The 23,098-nt window shown below is 31.5% G+C and overlaps 1 long non-coding RNA gene and 2 pseudogenes across 2 annotated transcripts; 1 reads left to right on the forward strand and 2 right to left on the reverse strand.

Annotated features, from left to right (window-relative positions):
• The first annotated feature begins 1,484 nt into the window (after positions 1-1,484).
• Positions 1,485-3,621, forward strand: LOC123902969. Of its 2 annotated transcripts, none has more exons than XR_006807790.1 (4): positions 1,485-1,819; positions 2,090-2,223; positions 2,518-2,953; positions 3,330-3,621. It is a non-coding gene; the product is annotated as an uncharacterized LOC123902969 (long non-coding RNA). The 2 variants fall into 2 exon arrangements; XR_006807791.1 differs by having other exon boundaries at positions 2,099-2,223.
• Positions 3,622-5,783: 2,162 nt separating this feature from the next.
• On the reverse strand, positions 5,784-7,540 carry LOC123902310 (annotated as a pseudogene).
• Positions 7,541-15,963: 8,423 nt separating this feature from the next.
• Positions 15,964-19,191, reverse strand: LOC123884036 (annotated as a pseudogene).
• Between the last annotated feature and the right edge of the window lie 3,907 nt (positions 19,192-23,098).

Genomic DNA, 23,098 nt, shown 5'->3' on the forward strand with positions numbered 1-23,098 from the left:
CCACCATAGACCACTTGATTAAATGATCCATATTAGAATTTACATATTTTTATATTTTTGGTCGAAACGAATATTTTGGTAATTGTTAAATCTTCTACGGATCTATTACAAAAAAAGAAAAAGAGAAAGAAAAAAAAACTCTTCTCACCCCGTGTTTCTTTTCTACACTCCTTTTTTCATTTTTGATCTTGTATAAAAATTTCGGAATGTGTTTTTTGAAAAAAAAAAGTTTAGAAGTTTTTCCTAAGGCAAACAAAAATTCGGAGAACGCGTTCCGAAATATTTATTCAAGGAAAAAAATTGGAGAGTAGAAAAGAAACAAGGGGTGAGGAGAGAAAACTTTAAAAAAAAACTTCAATGGATCTCAAGGCCCAAAACAACTTCCTATATTGGGTTCTTTTTTTCGTGCCACAGCATTTTTTCACGCGTCTCCTAAAATGACTAAAATACCCCATTGATATCTATGTAGCAAATTCATTTTGTACCATACATAGCGAGTGAATTTTTTTATTACTTAACCCTAACATTTGCACCCTTCACATCTCCCATATCTCCCATGAATGAAAATAATATGAAAAAACACGGTTCGCTAGTTAAAATATGAACTGAAACACTGTTCGTTACTTGGAGCGTGAACTAAAACACAATTCGCTATTTAGATTGTTAATTTAGTTTGCACTTTAACTAGTGAATCTTATAAAGATCATATATTGATTGGCCACTGGAACGACTGGTATATTATCGACCAATCTCTCTCTCTCTCTCTCTCTCTCTCTCTCTCACACACACCATATAATTCTATAAATTGAATTTTTTTAATCACTCGCTTTGTGTTTCATTCAAAATATTTTTTTGGGATGAAGGAAGAGTTCACACTTTAACTTGCAGATCGTGTTTCATTCAAATAAAATCATGAGAGGTGAGTGAAGGGTGTGAGGGACACAAAATTTAAATTATATAAGGTTCTCTACCTAGGTAACGAACTTTGTTCGCTACTTAGGTGACGAACTGTTTTTTTTCTCAATTATTGGTACTTGGGACAAATAATTTTTGGAAAAGCGGTTTTTTTCCTCTTATAATTTGGGATAAAGAAATTGAGTTGTTTCCCTTATAATTTTGAACGGATGGAGTACTTAAATAAAATTAAAAATTCCAACTACGACCTCATTTTCATTTTTACAATTGAAATAATCATTTAATTGATATCAATTTGATTAAAACAACGAAAAATAAACATATAACTTATATTGAATTGACATCAATTATGTCATTATTATAGTCGTGAAGATTTTTTTTTTGTTACAATATAGTTGTGAAGATTCGTGATTTTTACTTTTAAAAAAATATTATTAATAATTATTAAATTTTTGATAATTTTAAACACTTTGGAGGTGGGGGATCACGGCAAAAATTAATGTCCATAAGTCTAAATTTATGTATGATGCATAAGTGAATTACAACCACTTGATCATGTAATTCTTTTTGCCACGTGTTACGATCTCAAGTTGTCACCCTGTGAACCTGAGTCACAGGATCACACATCTCTCACTTCTCCACTTCGCCTTCTCTTCTCTGAATCGCCACCGTCTTTCTTTTGTTCATCGCCACCGTGACTTCGCCGTCGTGTTTGTGTTTCTTCTCTGTATCGCCTTCGCCGTCGTGTTCGTGTTTCTTCTCTGTATCGCCACCGTGACTTCGCCGTCGTGTTTGTTCTGTGTATCGTCTTCTCCATCACTCAAAAGCTGCGATTGAATTCTCAAAATTGGAGATTCAATTTGCGCCTAACTCTAACGATATTCTAATTTCATCTTGGGATTATGTAAGTTTCGTTTTTCCTTGTTAATTTGATTTTGTTTATGATATTCTATTAGCTTCTAGGTTTTGATTTTTTATTAATGTTCATGATTTTTAAATCCATCCATGAATGTTGTTTTTGCCTGAAACCATTAGGCAAGTAGTTTGGTTTCACAAAAAAGACTATCAAAACCATTAAACATTTTAATTAGTTGGTTTTAGCTTATGTATTTTATTGTGTTGTAATGTGTGGGTTGATTATTGTATTTTATTGATTCTGATATTGCTGGACTAGAGTATGCAGCAAAGTACAAGACCTTGATCTACCTTATTGATTTAGCATCTGCTGAGATTATTGCTGACATGCCCAGCGTGAATCGATTATTCAGATAACCACTGGGTCAAGAGAGCTTGACAAGATATTGGAAGGTCAGACTCAATCATAAATACTTCCTTTATGTGTTGATTATAAAATACTTCTTCTTACTCACCTAGTATATATCTTAGTCAAGTTGAAAGGCTTGTCCAGTTTTTATATCTTAGATTGATGAACATTTTATCAATCTCTTCAATGCAAAAAACAGTAGCTAAGGTTTAATTATAAAATTATGGCACTGCTAATGATAGATTTGTATATATATTTTAAATTCCTAGTGTAACCTTCATTTACTGTAGCTTCTATGAATATGAGAGAGCTTAAATATCTATTATCTAAATATGCAGTTAAATCTTACATGGATAATGAATTAAGTCCTACCATTGATGATGGAACAAGTTTGCAGTTGCTCCCAACAGAAGAAACTGACATTCTAGCTAATCTGCGAGAATCATCAGATCCCGTGTAAGAAGGGATACAATGTTGTGATTATTGATGAGTGCCACATCTTTCTGATAGAACAACTGATGAGAATCTCACCAAATATTAAACCTTGTGTAAGAGAAGATGCATTGAAGCTAACACTTGATTTGAAAGCTAACATGAAAGAAAATACTGAAAATTCTTTGATGGTTCTCGGTTTTCTAATGCTTTTGTCGATTTATGGATTGGTTACTTATTTCAATGAAGATGAAGTCTGTTTGGAGCTTTTTGCATTTGTTGCTCAGCACAAAATAGCGGTGAAGCTGTTTGAGGCCCTTGGTTTTGCAAATAAACTTTCAGGTGTGTTTTAATTTAGATATGCTTTGTTTAGTCACCGGTATGTCGCTTTCCGTCTAAGTTTTGGCATGTTACATCATAAGATTATCAAATCTATATTGCATATTTGGATCTTGTCATGTCTTGTATGTTGTTTTGGATATCAATTCTTGTTGAAAATAAGTGCAAATTGTGAACTTGTAGAAATTGATAGAATGTTGTTTGCATCGTATGTTGAGAATGTGGAATCTTAGAACTGTGTTTCAAATATGCTTTGCAAGTGTTTTACATCTGTTTTCTTAGTATTGTGTGTGGTTCTTTGGATGAACTTGGAACCATTAAATATGTTTCAATGCTCCTGGTGTGTTTTGATGATGTGAAGGTTTCTTGCACTTCGCAGATTTTGTCGAGAAACTTATCAAGAGGAAGCAATTTGTTGTGCATATTAATTGGCTGAGAAGAATCAACAAATTTTTGTGCTAGAAATGCGGTAATGGAAACCTACTAACATATACACTATTATTGTTCGGGTATATATTCACGTGTAAATGATTTCGACAGGACTCTCAGTTTCGTAGTCTTAGTTAATTCAAATGAGGCTTGTACCATCCTTGAATCTAACTAATAAGTCACAATAGTTACATTTGGTCTGCATCTCAGTACCAGCTTGTGCAATAAAGTGATTACATACATGTGACAGACGTCTATGCCTACATGTTTTTCAATTAAAACTGCCTGTTTTGCTATCAGCATAGACACTGAAACCATTAATATTGGTAAATAGTTTCAGTATATAACTTACTGAAACCATAAAACCATACGTATGGTTTCAATGTTATATTTCTCTTTTTTTAGGTGTTTAGTATAGTGAATGTGTTCTTGATTTTGATTTTTATTGATTCGATTGTGTTTTTGTATAGGTTTTGATTCAATTGTGTTTTAAATGATTGTATATACCCCTACATATAAGAGAGGAGAATTGTCTTCAAATCAACCCATGAACCTAAACCTCGGAAGAGAGACAATGTGTTGGATTCAAATGCACGTCCTTCAAATGGGTTGATTCGAAGACCATCCTTATATTTCTCATGTTGGGAGAGCATCCTTAAGGAGGTTTCAACTAATGGAAGTTCCTGAACCTTTTATCAAAAGTGTATAAGTAACCGAAACCATTTAACAAGACTAATGGTTTCAGTGTATAACTTACTGAAACCATTTATCAAACATAATGGTTTCAGTGTACAATTCCATCATGGGCTAATAATATTCAAAATCAAGGTTATAATATTGAAAAGCATAAGTATGAAAACTCAAATCAAGAGTTATTTCCTTTCACCAAAATAGCAGCGTTTTACGTGCACTCAAAATAGCAGCGTTCGCAGCGTTTTCCACTGAATTTCCACAAGTGGAAATAGAAGCAATTACGTGCACTACAAATAGCAGCGTTTTACACTGCTTTTCCACCAGTGGAAATAGAACATTTTACACTCCTTTTCAACTAAAACTGCATGTTTTGCTATCAGCATAGACACTGAAACCATTAATATTGGTAAATGGTTTCAGTATATAACTTACTGAAACCATAAAAGCATGCGTATGGTTTCAATGTTATATTTCTCTTTTTTTAGGTGTTTAGTATAGTGAATGTGTTCTTGATTTTGATTTTTACTGATTCGATTGTGTTTTTGTATAGGTTTTGATTCAATTGTGTTTTAAATGATTGTATATACCCCTACATATAAGAGAGGAGAATTTTCTTCAAATCAAACCATGAACCTAAACCTCGGAAGAGAGGCAATGTGTTGGATTCAAATGCACGTCCTTCAAATGGGTTGATTCGAAGACCATCCTTATCTTTCTGATGTTGGGAGAGCATCCTTAAGGAGGTTTCAACTAATGGAAGTTCCTGAACCTTTTATCAAAAGTGTATAAGTAACCGAAACCATTTAACAAGACTAATGGTTTTAGTGTATAACTTACTGAAACCATTTATCAAGCATAATGGTTTCAGTGTACAATTCCATCACGGGCTAATAATATTCAAAATCAAGGTTATAATATTGAAAAGCATAAGTATGAAAACTCAAATCAAGAGTTATTTCCTTTCACCAAAATAGCAGCGTTCGCAGCGTTTTCCACTGAATTTCCACCAGTGGAAATAGAAGCAATTACGTGCACTACAAATAGAAGCGTTTTACACTGCTTTTCCACTAGTGGAAATACAACATTTTACACTGCTTTTCAACTAAAACTGCTTGTTTTGCTATCAGCATAGACACTGAAACCATTAATATTGGTAAATGGTTTCAGTATATAACTTACTGAAACCATAAAACCATACGTATGGTTTCAATGTTATATTTCTCTTTTTTTAGGTGTTTAGTATAGTGAATGTGTTCTTGATTTTGATTTTTATTGATTCGATTGTGTTTTTGTATAGGTTTTGATTCAATTGTGTTTTAAATGATTGTATATACCCCTACATATAAGAGAGGAGAATTGTCTTCAAATCAACCCATGAACCTAAACCTCGGAAGAGAGGCAATGTGTTGGATTCAAATGCACGTCCTTCAAATGGGTTGATTCGAAGACCATCCTTATATTTCTCATGTTGGGAGAGCATCCTTAAGGAGGTTTCAACTAATGGAAGTTCCTGAACCTTTTATCAAAAGTGTATAAGTAACCGAAACCATTTCACAAGACTAATGGTTTCAGTGTATAACTTACTGAAACCATTTATCAAGCATAATGGTTTCAGTGTACAATTCCATCATGGGCTAATAATATTCAAAATCAAGGTTATAATATTGAAAAACATAAGTATGAAAACTCAAATCAAGAGTTATTTCCTTTCACCAAAATAGCAGCGTTTTACGTGCACTCAAAATAGCAGCGTTCGCAGCGTTTTCCACTGAATTTCCACCAGTGGAAATAGAAGCAATTACGTGCACTACAAAATAGCAGCGTTCGCAGCATTTTACACTGCTTTTCCACCAGTGGAAATAGAACATTTTACACTGCTTTTCAACTACTTTGAATGTACTACGATTTTGGCAACAAAACAATTAAATGGCGATATGACTGCGTCATAATGGTGTACTACTATTTTACGGACATTAAATTTACAAAAGCTGGATTTTCAAAATAAGATGAAATATTCCAATCCTCAGTAGTAGAAGTTATTGTCATAAGAGCAACCACAACAGATCTCATGCTTGGACATAGTTGTGGATCCTTTCATTGTACATGCTTTGGCTAGTTTTGCTATCTGCAATGTTGAAAAATGGACAAAACTTTATTAATGTTGAAACTATTAATTATCACACAATAAATTTAATACTTCATATTATTTGTACATTGTAAACTGAATCAATTGAGTAGTTATCTCCAAGTCTAGGATCCGCCAGATTTTTTAGAGCTTCTGTCGAATTCGGTTCATGATCAAACACTTCATCAAACTGTCAAAAAAATCAACAAAATAACTTCAACCAATAAGAAAGGGAAATATGTCATTAGTCTTCTTAATTATTTATGTAAGTAAATTTCATACTATTTTGTATCTTAACAAACATAATTTCTGTTTATATAAAATTATTAGGATACTACTTGAAAATAATACATGAGAATTACCAAAGCTACAAGGCCTTTTACTTCAGGACCATCATTGATTACAGCTTGATTAGCAGAAATTAGTTCATATAGAACAACTCCAAATGCATAGACATCTATTTTCGGAGAAAGAGCGATAACACCATGCGCATATCTGTCAATAAGGGAATGTATCAGAAAGAGACAAAAGAGCTAAACCCGTAGGTCTAGTTTAGATTAGTTTCTAACTTATGGAAACTTTATAATAAAAATGAGTTTATATGATTCATTTTAGTGAAACTTATTTTTCAGTAAGTACTTATTGATAAGTTTATCTAAACTGACTCATATCCATTTATTGGTCTCAAATAAGCCAGGTTCTTTGTTTCTAAATATCGCCAAATATCGCAAATTCTATGAAAAAGAAAAGTTTGCTATCCACTGGAAAGATTAAGAATTCATCATACTCAGGTGGCATGTAACCGAATGTACCCTCCGCAACTATAGCAGATGAAGTTGAATTTTCAACATCAGCAAGCTTTGATAATCCAAAATCTGCAACCTGCAATGTAAAAGGAACTATGAAGGGTCTCACATCTTGATCCCAAAGCATAAAACCAGAAGGAACATCTTCAACAATATTACCGCCATTGCTAGTTTTTGAACGATCATCACATATTCTGTCACATGAAAGTCTTGTTTCTGTGTTTTCATCTGCATCTTTAAACTGAACATCTTCCAAGACAGGGTTACAATCCTTAACAACAGATGCCAAAGGAGTTAGAGTGTTTTGTTTTGGAGGTGAACTTGAAGTTTCAACAGAAGGAATAGAACTAGAATTTACAGAGGACACAGTAACAGTGCCAACAATTTTAGGATCTCTACATTTTGATGAACTTGCTCTTATCTTCCACCATTTTTCATAACGTGTGGTAACATCGGCATCCGAAAATCTAGATGGAAAATATACACTTGTATCCAAAATATAATTAGGAAACCATTTAGTACATCCAAAACATCTAAAAAAAGTGAAATATAACATTGAAACCATAAGTATGGTACAAGTTTGTAGCATATCAGAATCAAAATCAAAGTAGGATATAAGAATAATGTGAAACCAAAATACTTGCCTAATGGTTTCAGACAAAACATAATGCGAAATCAAAATCAAAATCAATAACAGAATTCATGCATATCAGAATCAAAATCAAAAACAAAATCAAAGTACAATATCAGAATCAAAATCAAACATAATTCTCAAATCAAAATCAAAATAAAAATTTAGGTCTAACCTGTTTTCTTTTCACCATTTTGTGTTTGGTTCGTTCAAATTGGGGGTGTGGATAGCAATGGACTGGACTTATGGACGGTGCATAAGCTTGGGCTTATGCACCAAAACTGGACCCGGGGACCACTGTGTTATGGCAGACCCATTTGACACCAAATTCTATCCATTTATTTTTTTATCTAATGATTAAAGTTTATTTGATATCTTTTTTTTCTTACAAAAATATAAAATAAATCTTCTAATAATTAAAGCAATAATTTATTTCCTAAATTATTTCTGGCTTACTTCAAACTACAAATGTTCCTAAATTTTGCAATTAAGAAATACTTATTTTTAGAAAACAGTTACAAAACCACTTTTAACGATTTTATCTTACTCTGTTGGAACAAAGAGCACAATATTGTGTAAATTGAAAATAAAATTTTTGAGTCTCACTTCGGGTACTAGAATATACTAGTGTGTATAGTATACTAGTGTGTATTTGGAAAATAATTAAATTAACTCTTATTTATTTATTTATTTAATTCATGATTAATTTGGAAAACATCACGTGGAGAATGCAAAATGAAGTAGTCAAAGGTCTTGAGTTCTGGTACCATATATCTAGCATTGTTAGTTGTTGCTTGATAGGGTAATATATTGGTTTAAGGGTTAAGCCTTTACAATTATTATAACTGCTAGCTGCCGCCACAAAAATAGAAAAAAAATAGATAATTGAGCAAATAGAAGTCGGTGGTATTGGTGTGAGCATTTGAAACCTGTGTCCTTCATGAGGTTAGTAAGAATTATGTCATTCAAAGATACTCTTGTCACATACTATTATTACTGTTAACCCGTTGGAAAATCAAATCAAGTAGTATGTTGAAAAGTATAGAGAGTACATATGGTCAGGTATTTTTTCTTCCGTTTTTGGAATATTATTAGTCGAAATGATCTTAATGAATCATATGATGCTAGTTTTATTTAAGCTCTAAGATTATGAGATGATCCGAATACTAGTGATGCAGTAACTAATACATATTTACCTGCAATTGTTTTTACATCTTAAAAGAAGTAAGAAACTCTTTGAATTTTATTTGGCTAAGATTCTTTAAGGTGTTGTTATAACTAACTAGAATGATTTTGCAAATTAGATAGTTTTGCAATAATTTTTGTTCCTAATAGTTTAGCGAAGAATTAAAGTTATGTGGTGAGTAATACTAGTATTAGTATTATTCTTATATTCAAGAGTGATTCTATTATCACAGTTCCTTCAAATTTAAAAATGGTCATAGCGTCATATTCCCTATGATTTGAATGGTCTTAGTTACCATATAAAAATGGTCTCGGTACCATATTAGAACGGTCATAGCACCGTATTAGAATGAACTTAAAACCACCATAGCGCAATGGTTTTAGTATCATATTTGAGGGTGTAATTCTTGCCCGATATCTACGGTGCAGTATTTATCGGTATCAGTAGAGAACTGGGCTGTTTTATCCTGGAGACTTCGTGGTTGATCGTCTGCCTTGCACAATTTTGGGCAGTGCCGCGAAACGTCTTAAAGAAAGCGTATTCACCCGCGACTCAGTCCAGTAATCTCTTCGGTGGCTGAAAATTATTTTTTAACGATTTTGAACATCGGAAACAACAATTTTAAGACGTTTCTTTCTGCCATGTCTACCGAAGAAATTACTGGCTCAAATTATGATGTTGCTAACTAGAACAAACCATTTTGGTTTGAAGGGAATCACTTTAAAGATTGGCAATAAAAAAAAAATTATGTTGTTATAATAACAACAGAGTTGCTATTATTTTGAAGGAAGATATTCCAATTTTACTTTAAAAAATTTAACAAGCTATAAGGATAAATGGCTAAGTAATATTCCCTCAAATGTCTGATAACATGTCTTCGCATTGACGAAGAAGTTAGCAAGAACATAAAAAGAAAGTATTTGTTGTCTCGAACAACAACACTAAAAAGTAAATCCACCATTATGGAATGACCCTGGATCACAATGTATCTTATACAATTGTGATATACTATGTCATATGGCACATAAGTGCAGTACCGAATCAAATACCGCTACACAGACTATAACAAAAGAGTTAATTGTTATATAATTTACTAAGATCAACCTTGTTGGTAGATCAAGTGGGTGGTGGACAGTTTTTCCTTACGGGAATTTCTATATAATTTTTTGTCTTACTTTGTACTATGGGATTCAATACCTAATATAAATGGACATGAATTGATTCCATTCGTGCAATCTTCATATAGAAGCACAAAATATAATTTCCCATTTATAACGAGTACGAAACTATTCATGAAACAATTGTCTCTTATATAATGGTAAAATGAAAAGAAAGTATAAATTCTTTGATGAGCTGGTTGTTATAATCATACTTAATTTCGGCATTGAAACTCATTTTTATGAATTGGTTGTTTTGTGCTAGATAAGTGTCTAATTACAAGAACAAATTTCTAATTATGAAATTTTGAAGAAAAGACAATCTAATTTGTCTTATTTTAGAACTTGGTTTATCTGGCCTATGTTTAAATTCCAGAAATCAAGAGAGTTAAACTCACTAGTAGAGCCTATGAATATGTACTCATTGAGTATATAATTGATAGTAAAGCTAATAGGGTTTATGACCTATATGCTAAAATGGTGATAGAATCGAATGAAGTTGATTTATATAAAAACAAATTTCTCTTTAAATTGAGAAATAGTGGGGGCACTAGTGGGGGTATTGCAGCTGATCACATTCTAGTGATCAGAAGCAGTTATGAGAACATCGAACAAGATGTTACGGAACCTCGAAGAGGTAAGATAGCAATAGTTGATAAAGAGTGTGAACCTTGTTGCATGGTTTATACATTAGAAGAGAATCTAACTAGCTTTCAAGAAGCGTTGTCTTCCTTGAAGGTTGATATATGGCAAGAGGCCATAAAAGATAAGATAGATTCTCTATGGTCTAATAAGACTTGACATTTGAAAGAATTGCCTCCTGAGTACAAACCAATGAGTTGTAAATGAATTTTGAAAAATAATCTAAAACATTATAGAAATTTTGATAAATACAAGGCTCACCTTGTTGCCAATAGTTTTAGAAAAAGAAAAAAATAGATTTCTTCAAAAGTTTTTCTCTGTCACAATAATAACATCCATAATGGTACTAAAATATTTTGATGCTATTTATAACTGAATAGTACACCAAAGGGATGTCAAAACTATTTTTCCTTTGTTTTTATGGTGACTGGAAGAAGAAATTTATTTAGAACAACTTGAATATTTTGTAACTCATGGGTGACAAGAAAATTAAATTCTATAAGTTATACAGTACTTTATATGGTGTTAAATAAGCCATAAGAAATGTCATGAAGAGTTTGACAATTTGATGATATCAAATGAATTAAAAGTGAATGAAAGTGACAAATGTATTTACTATAAATTAGTAGATAGCATTTGCATTATCATATGTCTCTATGTAAATGATTTACTTGTTAGAGCAAAAATTCATGTTGTGAATGGAGTGAAATCATTGTTGTCTAACAACTTTGATAAGAAAGAGTTCGAAAAGGTAGACGTAATCTTATTTATTAAGATTATTAACTCATAAATGAGAATTCTTTAAATCAATCTCACTATGTTGAGAAGATCTTTAAGAAGTACAATTACTTTGGCAGTAAACGTACCTGCACACCTTACGATCCAAGTGTAAAATTATTTAAGAACATTGTGAAGGTGTTAAACAAATTGAGTATGTGAGCATCATTGACAGCCTTTGGTATGTCACTGATTGTATTAGACCCGACAATGCATTTGTTGTGGGTATTGTTGTCCAGGTTTATCAGTAAACCTAATAATGAGCATTGATATGCTATTGACAGGTTCATGAGATACCTTAAAAGGACCATGAATCTCAGATTATATTAGCAGAGATTTCCTGTTGTACTTGAAGGATACAGTGATGTAGATTGGAATATATTGTCATATGATTCCAAAACAACTAGTAACTATATTTAATATATAGTAGAGAACTGTATGTTGGAAATCAAAGAAACAGACCATATTGGCTCTGTCCACTATGGAATCTGAAGTGATAGCATTATCGACTGCTAATGAAGAAGCAAGACAGTTGAGATACTTGCAAGATGAGATTCCTTTGTGGAATAATCAATGCCAGATGTGTAGATCCATTGCGATAGTACCGCGGCTATTGCATAAATTGAGAACCGTTATTATAACGGTATGAGACGTCAAATAAGAAGAAAGCACAGCATAGAGAGAAAGTTACTCTCTAAGAGAGCTGTAAGAATGGGTCATGTACACACTGATGAAAGTTTAGCAGATCCTTTGACGAAAGGAATAGCTAAAAATGAAGTCCATAATACATCAAAGAAGATGAGACTAATGCCTATGAATTGCTCATAATGGTAACCCAACCTAAAAGACTGGAGATCCCAAGAATTAGGTTCCAATGGGTAAACAACAAGTTGTGAGTGGTAGTAAATGATCATGCAAGTGAAGAAGCATGAATCCTGAAGCGAATGTGAAAGGATGAGATAATAGAAACTCTTAATGAGATCTATACTCTAATATGAGTGGAGTACCAAGCTTCAGGAGTACTCCAGATAGACTCACCTATATGAATGTGGAACTGAGGCCGGTTCCTATGGAGTTTTGGGGTGAACTCCTAGAGCGTTCATGAAACCGGGATACACGTGCAGGGCCATTAAAGCACGGGCTTTTAAGATACACCTTAAGAGAGGTTGTGTGCGGGTTTGAGAAAAATCTGAGATAGAGTTCAAGACAAGCGTCACTCTTGTTAAATCGGGCTCTTACTTGCTATGTGAAGGTTCAAGACAAGCGTCACCTTTGCTTATGCACAATCTTATAGAAGCATTCTATGCTATTTTGGAATTTTCTTTTAAATTCAAGTGGGGGATTGTTGGAACAAAGAGCACAATATTGTGTAAATTGAAAATAAAATTTTTGAGTCTCACTTCGGGTACTAGAATATACTAGTGTGTATAGTATACTAGTGTGTATTTGGAAAATAATTAAATTAACTCTTATTTATTTATTTATTTAATTCATGATTAATTTGGAAAACATCACGTGGAGAATGCAAAATGAAGTAGTCAAAGGTCTTGAGTTCTGGTACCATATATCTAGCATTGTTAGTTGTTGCTTGATAGGGTAATATATTGGTTTAAGGGTTAAGCCTTTACAATTATTATAACTGCTAGCTGCCGCCACAAAAATAGAAAAAAAATAGATAATTGAGCAAATAGAAGTCGGTGGTATTGGTGTGAGCATTTGAAACCTGTGTCCTTCATGAGGTTAGTAAGAATTATGTCATTCAAAGATACTCTTGTCACATACTATTATTACTGTTAACCCGTTGGAAAATCAAATCAAGTAGTATGTTGAAAAGTATAGAGAGTACATATGGTCAGGTATTTTTTCTTCCGTTTTTGGAATATTATTAGTCGAAATGATCTTAATGAATCATATGATGCTAGTTTTATTTAAGCTCTAAGATTATGAGATGATCCGAATACTAGTGATGCAGTAACTAATACATATTTACCTGCAATTGTTTTTACATCTTAAAAGAAGTAAGAAACTCTTTGAATTTTATTTGGCTAAGATTCTTTAAGGTGTTGTTATAACTAACTAGAATGATTTTGCAAATTAGATAGTTTTGCAATAATTTTTGTTCCTAATAGTTTAGCGAAGAATTAAAGTTATGTGGTGAGTAATACTAGTATTAGTATTATTCTTATATTCAAGAGTGATTCTATTATCACAGTTCCTTCAAATTTAAAAATGGTCATAGCGTCATATTCCCTATGATTTGAATGGTCTTAGTTACCATATAAAAATGGTCTCGGTACCATATTAGAACGGTCATAGCACCGTATTAGAATGAACTTAAAACCACCATAGCGCAATGGTTTTAGTATCATATTTGAGGGTGTAATTCTTGCCCGATATCTACGGTGCAGTATTTATCGGTATCAGTAGAGAACTGGGCTGTTTTATCCTGGAGACTTCGTGGATGATCGTCTGCCTTGCACAATTTTGGGCAGTGCCGCGAAACGTCTTAAAGAAAGCGTATTCACCCGCGACTCAGTCCAGTAATCTCTTCGATGGCTGAAAATTATTTTTTAACGATTTTGAACATCGGAAACAACATACTCTCATAAGAATAGAAACTTACCAGTTCACCATTCACCATTGAAGAAAAAAATTTAAAGTGTTTTATTCTTGTTAAAAGCTGAATTGTGTAGGTGAGCATTTGTTAGCCATGTGAACGGATAAGATTAAGAAGCACGTGTTTATCATGTGAGATGCGGACGGGTGAAAAGTGAAAACGCAAGAAAAATGATAAGAGATAGAAGAAAAAAATGAACCTGCATCGTTGTCTGGCAATAAATATATCCAGCAGTAAGTGATAACTGATAAAGGAGAGAGGGAAGAAAAAAATAAATAGAGGACCATTCTTGTCTGCCAAAAATAGACATGTCCGTAGAATCTCTCATCAACCTTTAACCTCACCCATAAATAGAAATAAATGTTTACTACCGTTAGTAAAAGATTTAATCTCTATAAATATTATTTTTTTATTTATTGCTATAAGCGAAGATTATAACCACTACTCTACTTTACAATAATTTTTTTTTGAACTTGTTACTATCTACTCCCTCCGTCCTAAAATATAAAGGAAAATTGGTCAAAGAAAGTTAATGTATCTAGTTAAAAATTTAGACTAAATACATCAACTTTATTTGACCAATTTTCCCTTATATTTTGGGACGGATGGAGTACTTAATAGGCCGAGACTCTTACAATTTGGACAAATTTATTATTGATAGCATTCATATTTTTTTACTCTAACTTTTAATGTTAAAAACACATCTTTCAATTTTTAAGTGAATTTTTTGGGACACATCTTATTTGAAGTATCGATACATATCAAAATAAAATATGTACGGAAGTTTCACTTTTTTTTATTTAATAGTGATATTGATAGTTGGACGCGAGAAAGAATTGTCTCAATTGAACTTTTCTCATGTTTCTCAATTGAAAAATGCTTACCCTTAGATTCACTTTTCCTTTTATTTCTTCTCTCTCACATGCCAAATCAAGGTCCGCGAATTTATTGGACTCCCAAGTTATAATTGAGAGAATCCTTTCTCATGGGACGGGACACACATAAATGAATGCACATGTATGTAGGAGTATTTTTTTTTAAATTTATATTTGACCTTTTATTTTTAATTTTTTTTCTTGACTTTTTATTTTTCAAATGCTAAATAGTGTTATTTTGAATCAAAAATTAGTGGATTAAACTTTCTTAGGTTAGTTGTTAAAATAATTTTTAATTCTTCTTTGTTTCAACGAATCTAACGGAAAAATTTGAATCTACATCTTAAAATATCAAATGTTGTTAGTGTGATCTATAAATGAGTAAATATTAGATATATAAAATAAATGAGTTAATTTGGCAAACTATTGTGTACCTATCTAGAACTCTGGAGAAATGACGTTTTCTTTTCAGAATGAACTTTTTCTACTAAGTGTCTGGAAACTTTAATCTTGGAAATGGTTTTTAGGTAAACATCAGGGCTCCCCTATTCCTTTTATGTATGGGGGTATGCAACCTATCTTTTGCTGGAACCGGTAGAGTTTGTTGGGGTATTGAGCTGGGTTTTGTGAGATCTAATTGATTGGTAGTCTCTTGTGTCTGTCCTACTTGGTGGTTGATCCTTGTCTCTCTCACTGAGGGGTCCTTGGATCTTCTTGTGGTGAGGAGTTACCAGTGGCGGATCTAGGACCCTGAACCAGTGGTACATATTTTGCGGTCATATTTTTTTTTAAATTGTTTAGTGGCAAAAAAATTTACCTTTAAAATGAATAAGAGAGAAATTTGCTTTCGCATTCGACCTCTACATGTTATAATGTTTATGTTTACAATGACAAGTTTTTTTACTTTGTTAATATTTTTTATAGCACACGAAATATATATTCTGAATTAGAAAATTGCAATTATATAAAATTATTTGATTAGTTAAAAGAGATAAAATTAAAAATAAAAGGATAAACTTTAGTAGAAAAAACTACATCAATATATAATATTTATCATGACTATACTAATGCATAGGCAAAACATTGAATAACCGCCAAATTGGTCTCTGACTCTGTAACTCACTCTCAAATAGGTCCATGACTCTGTCAATATCTCAAATTAGTCCCTGTCTTTGTCAAACGTTTCTCAAATTGGTTCATCCGTTAACTAAAAAATGCTATAAGTTACAAAACCAAAAATATAACTAACAAACAGAAGTTAACGGAGGGACTAATTTGACGGTCCACGTCAACAAAGTTAACGGAGTCGGCAAACACAAGTTAATGGAGGAACCAATTTGAGAAACGTTTGACAGAGACAGGGACTAATTTGAGATATTGACAGAATCAGAGACCTAATTGAGAGTGAGTTACAGAGTCAGGGACCAATTTAGTGGTTTACTCGCAAAACAATTTAATTATTAAATCTATACGTTTTTTAACCAACAAATGTACATTCATCTCTTTGGCCTAGTGGTGTGGTATTTGATAGTTTTGTTACAAGGCATGGGTTCAACTCCTACATATGTGGATCCGCCACTGTAAGTTTCAGTTTCTATCGTTTTTATTTCGTATTATATATAATATTATTTGCCTTTAAAATTAAAAAAACATTTCACACATGAGTACACATGATCAGGTCATCATGTTCGAGGATTTGGAGAACTACTCATCAGCAATTGCCTTACATTATCCACCAGATCGACCACCCTCATTTTGAATGCGTCGTCCATCTGTAATTCATCAATATACATAAGTATGTTTTTCACCGTTAAATCAATAAGCCGCATTATATTTATTTGATTTGATTAAATGATGAAATTTATTAAACAAGTTATTGATAAAAATTAACTTGTAAATTATTATATATTAATGTAGAGCATAAAGATTTGGTGATGCGTACATACCTTGGCAATGATAGTAATGCCAAGAGTTGAACCACCAAACGGCAATATGCTGGTACCAGTGATTAACAAATGAAGATTTTCAAGCATTTCTAATATTTTGAGTTCAATGCCATTTTGTTTCTCACAAGTGATGTATAAGAGTATATTTTTGTCCAACACTTTTGCTTTGACATAAGGGAGCAATTCATTGTGGAGTATGATCATATATAGGTTCTTTGCCTCTCTTGTTTTGTTGTTCCTCGTTTTTGGAGTTGTTTCACGTGATTGATAGTTCCCATAACTATAGAAGCCTTGTATGTCTGTATAGGGGGGAATTAGTAAAATATACAAAATGTCAAAAAAACATTTGATTTTAATTTCAATTAATTCACATGGTTGTGGTTCACTACTAGAAGAAAACATACTTATACACCGACAAATCAATCGCTAAATGGAAAAAATTGGTCCCTAAATCAAATAGTGACTGAAAATTAAGAATAAATAATTAAAACTAGTACTAATTTATTTTGTTTTATCTCTTATAACTCTGCATTTTTATTTTCTTTAAAAATTGATTTATGTATAGTCAGTTAATTATGATCTATAATACCATTTTCTCTTCAATTTAATTTTAACACTATATGAAATCCATCAATTTAGTTTATGTTATTATAATTTTAGTATTTTTAGGGATTAAATTATTAAATATATTCTCTTATTTTTTTAGGGCTAAATTTGTGAGAGTGATATTTTGGGAAGTAAATTGACGGTTTATAAAAAAAATATTATTTAATGAGGTTTTAACTAATTTTTAGGATTTAATTTTTATATATTGCCAACTATAAATTATTCATAATTATTTTTAATGCCTTTTAACTGAAGGACTTTCGAATGTAAAACTTTTTACACTACTAATTTATACAGATTAAACTCAATTTTTGTACTAAAACAAATCCAAATTATCATATTTTTTACCAAAAAAATTATGTATATTTTCTTTTCTTTTTTAAGAAGCTAAATTATTTTCTATTCCTCTCAAAAGAAGTATATATAGAAGAAAAACTGTTTAAAAAGAAGTATTTAACCAATGGTATGATTGGATTCCTTGCAACAGATACAGAGTTTGAGAGAGTGGAAGACTTGAAAAAAGTTAGATTTATAATATGAGGGTATTTATCTGTGAAACAATGAGAACAAGTCATATGCAAATTTACATGCAAATTCAAAAATTTGTTACAAGTTAGTTGCAGGTACCACAGATAAATCCGCTTATGCGACTTATTCTCATTGGTCGATGAAAACTATTATCAAATTATGAAGGGATAAAGTAGACATCGCTGTATATAAATTTGTAGGCATCACCATATAGAGAGTGGATCATAAAAGAAAATTTCCAGCTCCAATACCATATTAGCTTTAAAAAAAGAAAACCTTGCATTCATTAGAGACTAAGCCTTGTATTTATGCAAGAGGAAAATGAAGCAAATTGTGGCTGGATATTCTGCAAATGTATTGTCTAAAGTCATGTGTAATGTGATAAGTGATAACAATAGTACTTTCTTAGGCATCTATATATGCACAACTTGTACTAGTATGTTTCTAAAATAATTTGCTTAAAAAGAAATCAAATCAAAAGAGAGAGTAAATAATTTGTTGAAATTAATAGTACGTATTACCTTCTTCGAGTGAGGAATTGTAGCTGAAAGCTCTATGAACTTGTGTGCCAGTTCAAGTCTCCTTTGCCTCTCTACCATTGTGTGTAGAGTCTTAGATCTGCTTCCGATAATCTTATTTTCTCCTTCTTTTGTAATTGCTTTTGCTTCCGAGCTCTTTAGTTTCTCAGAAGTCCTCTTTTTTGCTGAACATGGCGGAAGCGGTGGCTTGGAAGATGTCACAGATGGTTTTAAGGGTATTATCGCGGAGTTATCAAAAGAGGCACTAATGCAAGTTTTAGCGGACGTAGACAGATGAAGTAGCTTTGGTGACCTCTCAGAGCATACAATCATCTCACTGGAAACTACCGTTGGTATATGGCAAATTTCTTGTAGTGTATCCTCTGTGACAGTCTCGGCCACGGCTGGGGCTTCTAAAGACGATTGATGTACCATGTAGTCACCAAGGTAGTTTTCTTCTTGTTGGCACATCTCCAACCAATTTTCAATATCCATTTCCTATATATAAAATTAAACAAAGTGTCATATTATATTATATACATATTGAAAAGTTAATATATTTTCAAATTCTTTGAATATATACCGTATGAAGATGCCATATATCCTCCCATGACTGCTCCATAAGAGTTAAGAAATTAAGGACTAGATATGGCTTACTCCCTATGTTGTTTCTACTTTCCCAAGTCACAAGTCAAGTGAGGATAACTGAAGTGTACGTATATAAATTAAGGTGACTACTTCTCTACCCTCACATAAATTGAGGGTAGTTGCCCTATGCTGATGTGGCACCAATGAAATTCATCCACGTGTATTTAAGTCAAACATAATTAATTTCTTACCATAAATTATTTTGACTACTTTTATTTTCAATTAATTATATTTTATGTTACTAGTTTTCTTTAATTATATTTTAGACTATGTGTAAATATAATTAGAATTAATTTGATCATTGAATGCTTGTTTCTAAATGTTATATATTGATTCTAAAATACCAATGTTATTAGTAAAAAAAAAAATCAATGTTATAGATTCGAAAAAATAAATATATATCAATGTTAGTTTAAATAAAAATAATAAGAGAACAAAAACAACAAAGAAAAAAAAAACTAATATCTCTAATTTAAATATACAATTCCACTTGTACATTTATTAAATGAAATCAAATAATGCTTCAAAAAAAATCAAATCAAATAATTCATGCTATTCCGGTGTAAATACTCCCTCCGTTTCAAATTACTTGTCGTTTTAGAAAAAAAAAATTGTTAGCTATCTAAGTCACTCATGTAAATTCCAAATATTTAGGAGTAGTTGAAACCGTAAAAGATTATATATTTGGAAAATTAAAGTTTGTTTTTTTAAGTTTTCAAAAAAAAATGTTTGTTTTTCAAAAAAATTGGTACATAACATATTAAATTTATTGGAAAGATAAAGTGCGTGGAAAAAAACAAAATAAGCTTATTGGTGAATTAAAATAAGGGTATAATAGGAAATTAAGTGCAAAAATACACTTTCTTAAAATTTTTTCCTTCTAAAACGACAAGTAATTTGACACAGAGGGAGTATATAGTATTTATTTTTTCAATCTCTTTAAATCATTGCATAGATTAACGTTGGTCGATATGATGTCGATCTTAGAAAAAAGAGGGGAAAAAATTAGGTTAAGTAATTAGGTTTAGGTTTGCGACAATGGTCCGACCTTTCTTTTAGTTCAGATGAACTATTTATATTTTTACTTGTGATCAATAGTTAAACCCTAAACAAGTTCAAGAGTTAGTTCGTCTTCTTAAAATAGTCGAACCTTTTCATTTTGATCGGATAAATTTCAGGTAGACCGCACTTGTGATCGATCAAGCTTCTGTGTGATTGTTTTGCGACAATGGTCCGACCTTTCTTTTAGTTCAGATGAACTATTTAAATTTTTACTTATGATCAATAGTTAAACCCTAAACCCTAAACAAGTTCAAGAGTTAGTTCGTCTTCCTAAAATAGTCGAACCTTTTCATTTTGATCGGATAAATTTTAGGTAGACCGCACTTGTGATCGATCAAGCTTCCGTGTGATTGTTTTCCGACAATGGTCTATATTTCCTTGATATAGTGCAAGTTTAAGAGTATGTTACTTGATATACCTAGTCTCTATTTCCTTTTATGGAAAGGCAAAACAAATCATTTTTATTTATTACTAGATCATTCCTTACAAAACCCGTGTCTATTGCATATTGTAACCCGAGTAAACTGTGAAATACCCCCTGAAATTTTAAAATTCGTCAAATACCCCCTGAAATTTGGAAATTGACAAATACCCCCCTGAAATTTTAAAAAGTCAACCAAATTGTCTTCTGGCGTGGACTCTGACTGGTAGTGCAAGGGGGCAATTTGATTGACTATTTAAAATTTCAGGGGGTATTTGCCTATTTCCAAATTTCATGGGGTATTTGACGAATTTTAAAATTTTAAGAGGGTATTTGACGGTTTACTCATTGTAACCCATTACTTGGTGCAATTAATTCGATTCATTTGAGTTTTGAATTTTCAATAAAATGGTAATAAACATTGAATTATATTCCTTATTAGTCAACAATCATAAATCAAATTCTTCTTAACTCAGTGGCCAATCAATTGGATCAATTTTCTTGATTACATTCTCCTAATTTCATTTTGTCTTCTCTAAACTATTTTGTTTTTAATTTTTTTCCGATATGGACAACCAAAGAAAACAAAAACAAAATGACGATGAAAAAATAAGTAAAAAAAAAAACAGGAAAAAATACGCTAAAAAACATAACATCTAAGAAATTGAAAATCACAAGTTTTAGAATCTTGAAGAAATCCGATAGATCGGTGGCGAAGACTACAGTAAAGATTGACATCGGATAACACAAAAGCGGAGGAGCCGTAGAATGCTAACATGACGGTGGTGGAGGCTGCAGCAGAGATTGAAAGCATTAAGAAGAAGAAGAAAGTTTTTTGACAATAAGAAGAAAGTTTTTTTTTTACGCGAAGAAGAAAGTTGTTTGAGACGTAATACAATTTGAAGAAGAAGCAAACAAATCAGAAGTAATTAGGTCCAAAATATAAATTCATAGAATATAATACATAAAATATAATTAAATGAAAATAAAAATAAAAATAGTCTAAATTACTTTATGGTAAAAAATTAATTATGTTTGACTTAAATAAATGTGGATAAATTTCATTGGTGCCACATCATCATAGGGCACCTACCCTCAATTTATGTGAGGGTTAATTAGAAAAAACCATAAATTAATGACTCTCATTTTTCCACCTCAACTGTCAATTTAAAAATACTTCACACAATCTAGAAAACGTGTTTTTATTATTTTTGGAACGGAAAATCTAGAAAACATGTTATTACAGGTCATTAAAATTTGTGACCAGAGGTAAATATTAAAAAAAAAAAATTGTGAGATTGTACCAAACGAAAAATTAATTGTGATAAGATATTTTTATTTTTTTTAAAACTCGGTATCCGGCCTTAAAACCAATTGTGATAAGATATTTAATGAAGAAAAATATTTGGTAAGAGGAGTAATAATTTAGGGTTTGGATCAAATGACATAAATATGTCAAACTTAATAATATAACACATATATGATAATTGTATCACAAAATTGACCGTTGGATTGAAATATATTATGTCAAATTTGCTTAAAACATTAAATAACATGATATTAAAAATAAAATAAAAACATGATAATAAATAATTATTCAATAGATACAAAATCAACAAAACTCTAAGACATTAACGTGATTAAAGGCCCGTTTGGATTGACTTTTTTGAACTTATATGTACACAGCTTATACAAATAAATATATTTTTAAGTATTGTTTATAAATTTGTTAAGGAATTTTATGAAATAACAAGGTGAATAAAATAACTCCCTTAAAAACTAAGAGCAGCTGATTCTGTAAGAGCTTCTTCCTCCACTTAGCTTATAGTCATAAACTCATAACTATTGTTAGATTCTCACTATCATAAGTTATAAGTGAATAATTGGAAAGAGAATAACAATCTTACCAAATTAACTACTCCATATAAAAATGAAATTTCTAGTAACTACACAAAAGAATTAACCAAATAAATATGTAAAAAAGAAAAAGTTAACCTAAATAATACAATTATCTTTGAATGTTCTCATCTCTACACGTGACATTGCACTAATCAGTTGGAATATTCAATAGATGTGAATGCAACAAAAAAAAATCCAGTAGATGTGAATCTGACCTATCTTTTCCGCTGCTAAGCAACAATTTTCCATCAATATATCGTGATAACGTAAAAATTCCTATAGATGTGAATCTGACCTTTTTTCTTGTTTTTGAAAAACATAATCACATGTGTTCTCAGGAGAAAAAAACAAGAAGAGAGAATTTAATCATGGCAAACTCCATCGTGGATCCTCTATTAGCAGACACCACCTAATAGAGGAAACTCCTATATTCCACAATCTCATTCTCCCCTTATCTACAATGGAGCTCTCATTTGCATACATTATTTATTTATAATTTTTTAATAATATAATACTTAATAAATACTCAATCGATTTCTCCAATTTTTCTAACAGCTCTGCATTCTCATTTTCTAACACCAA

The sequence above is a fragment of the Trifolium pratense genome, linkage group LG1 (assembly GCF_020283565.1).
Source record: "Trifolium pratense cultivar HEN17-A07 linkage group LG1, ARS_RC_1.1, whole genome shotgun sequence".
In the NCBI taxonomy this organism is placed as follows: domain Eukaryota; kingdom Viridiplantae; phylum Streptophyta; class Magnoliopsida; order Fabales; family Fabaceae; genus Trifolium; species Trifolium pratense.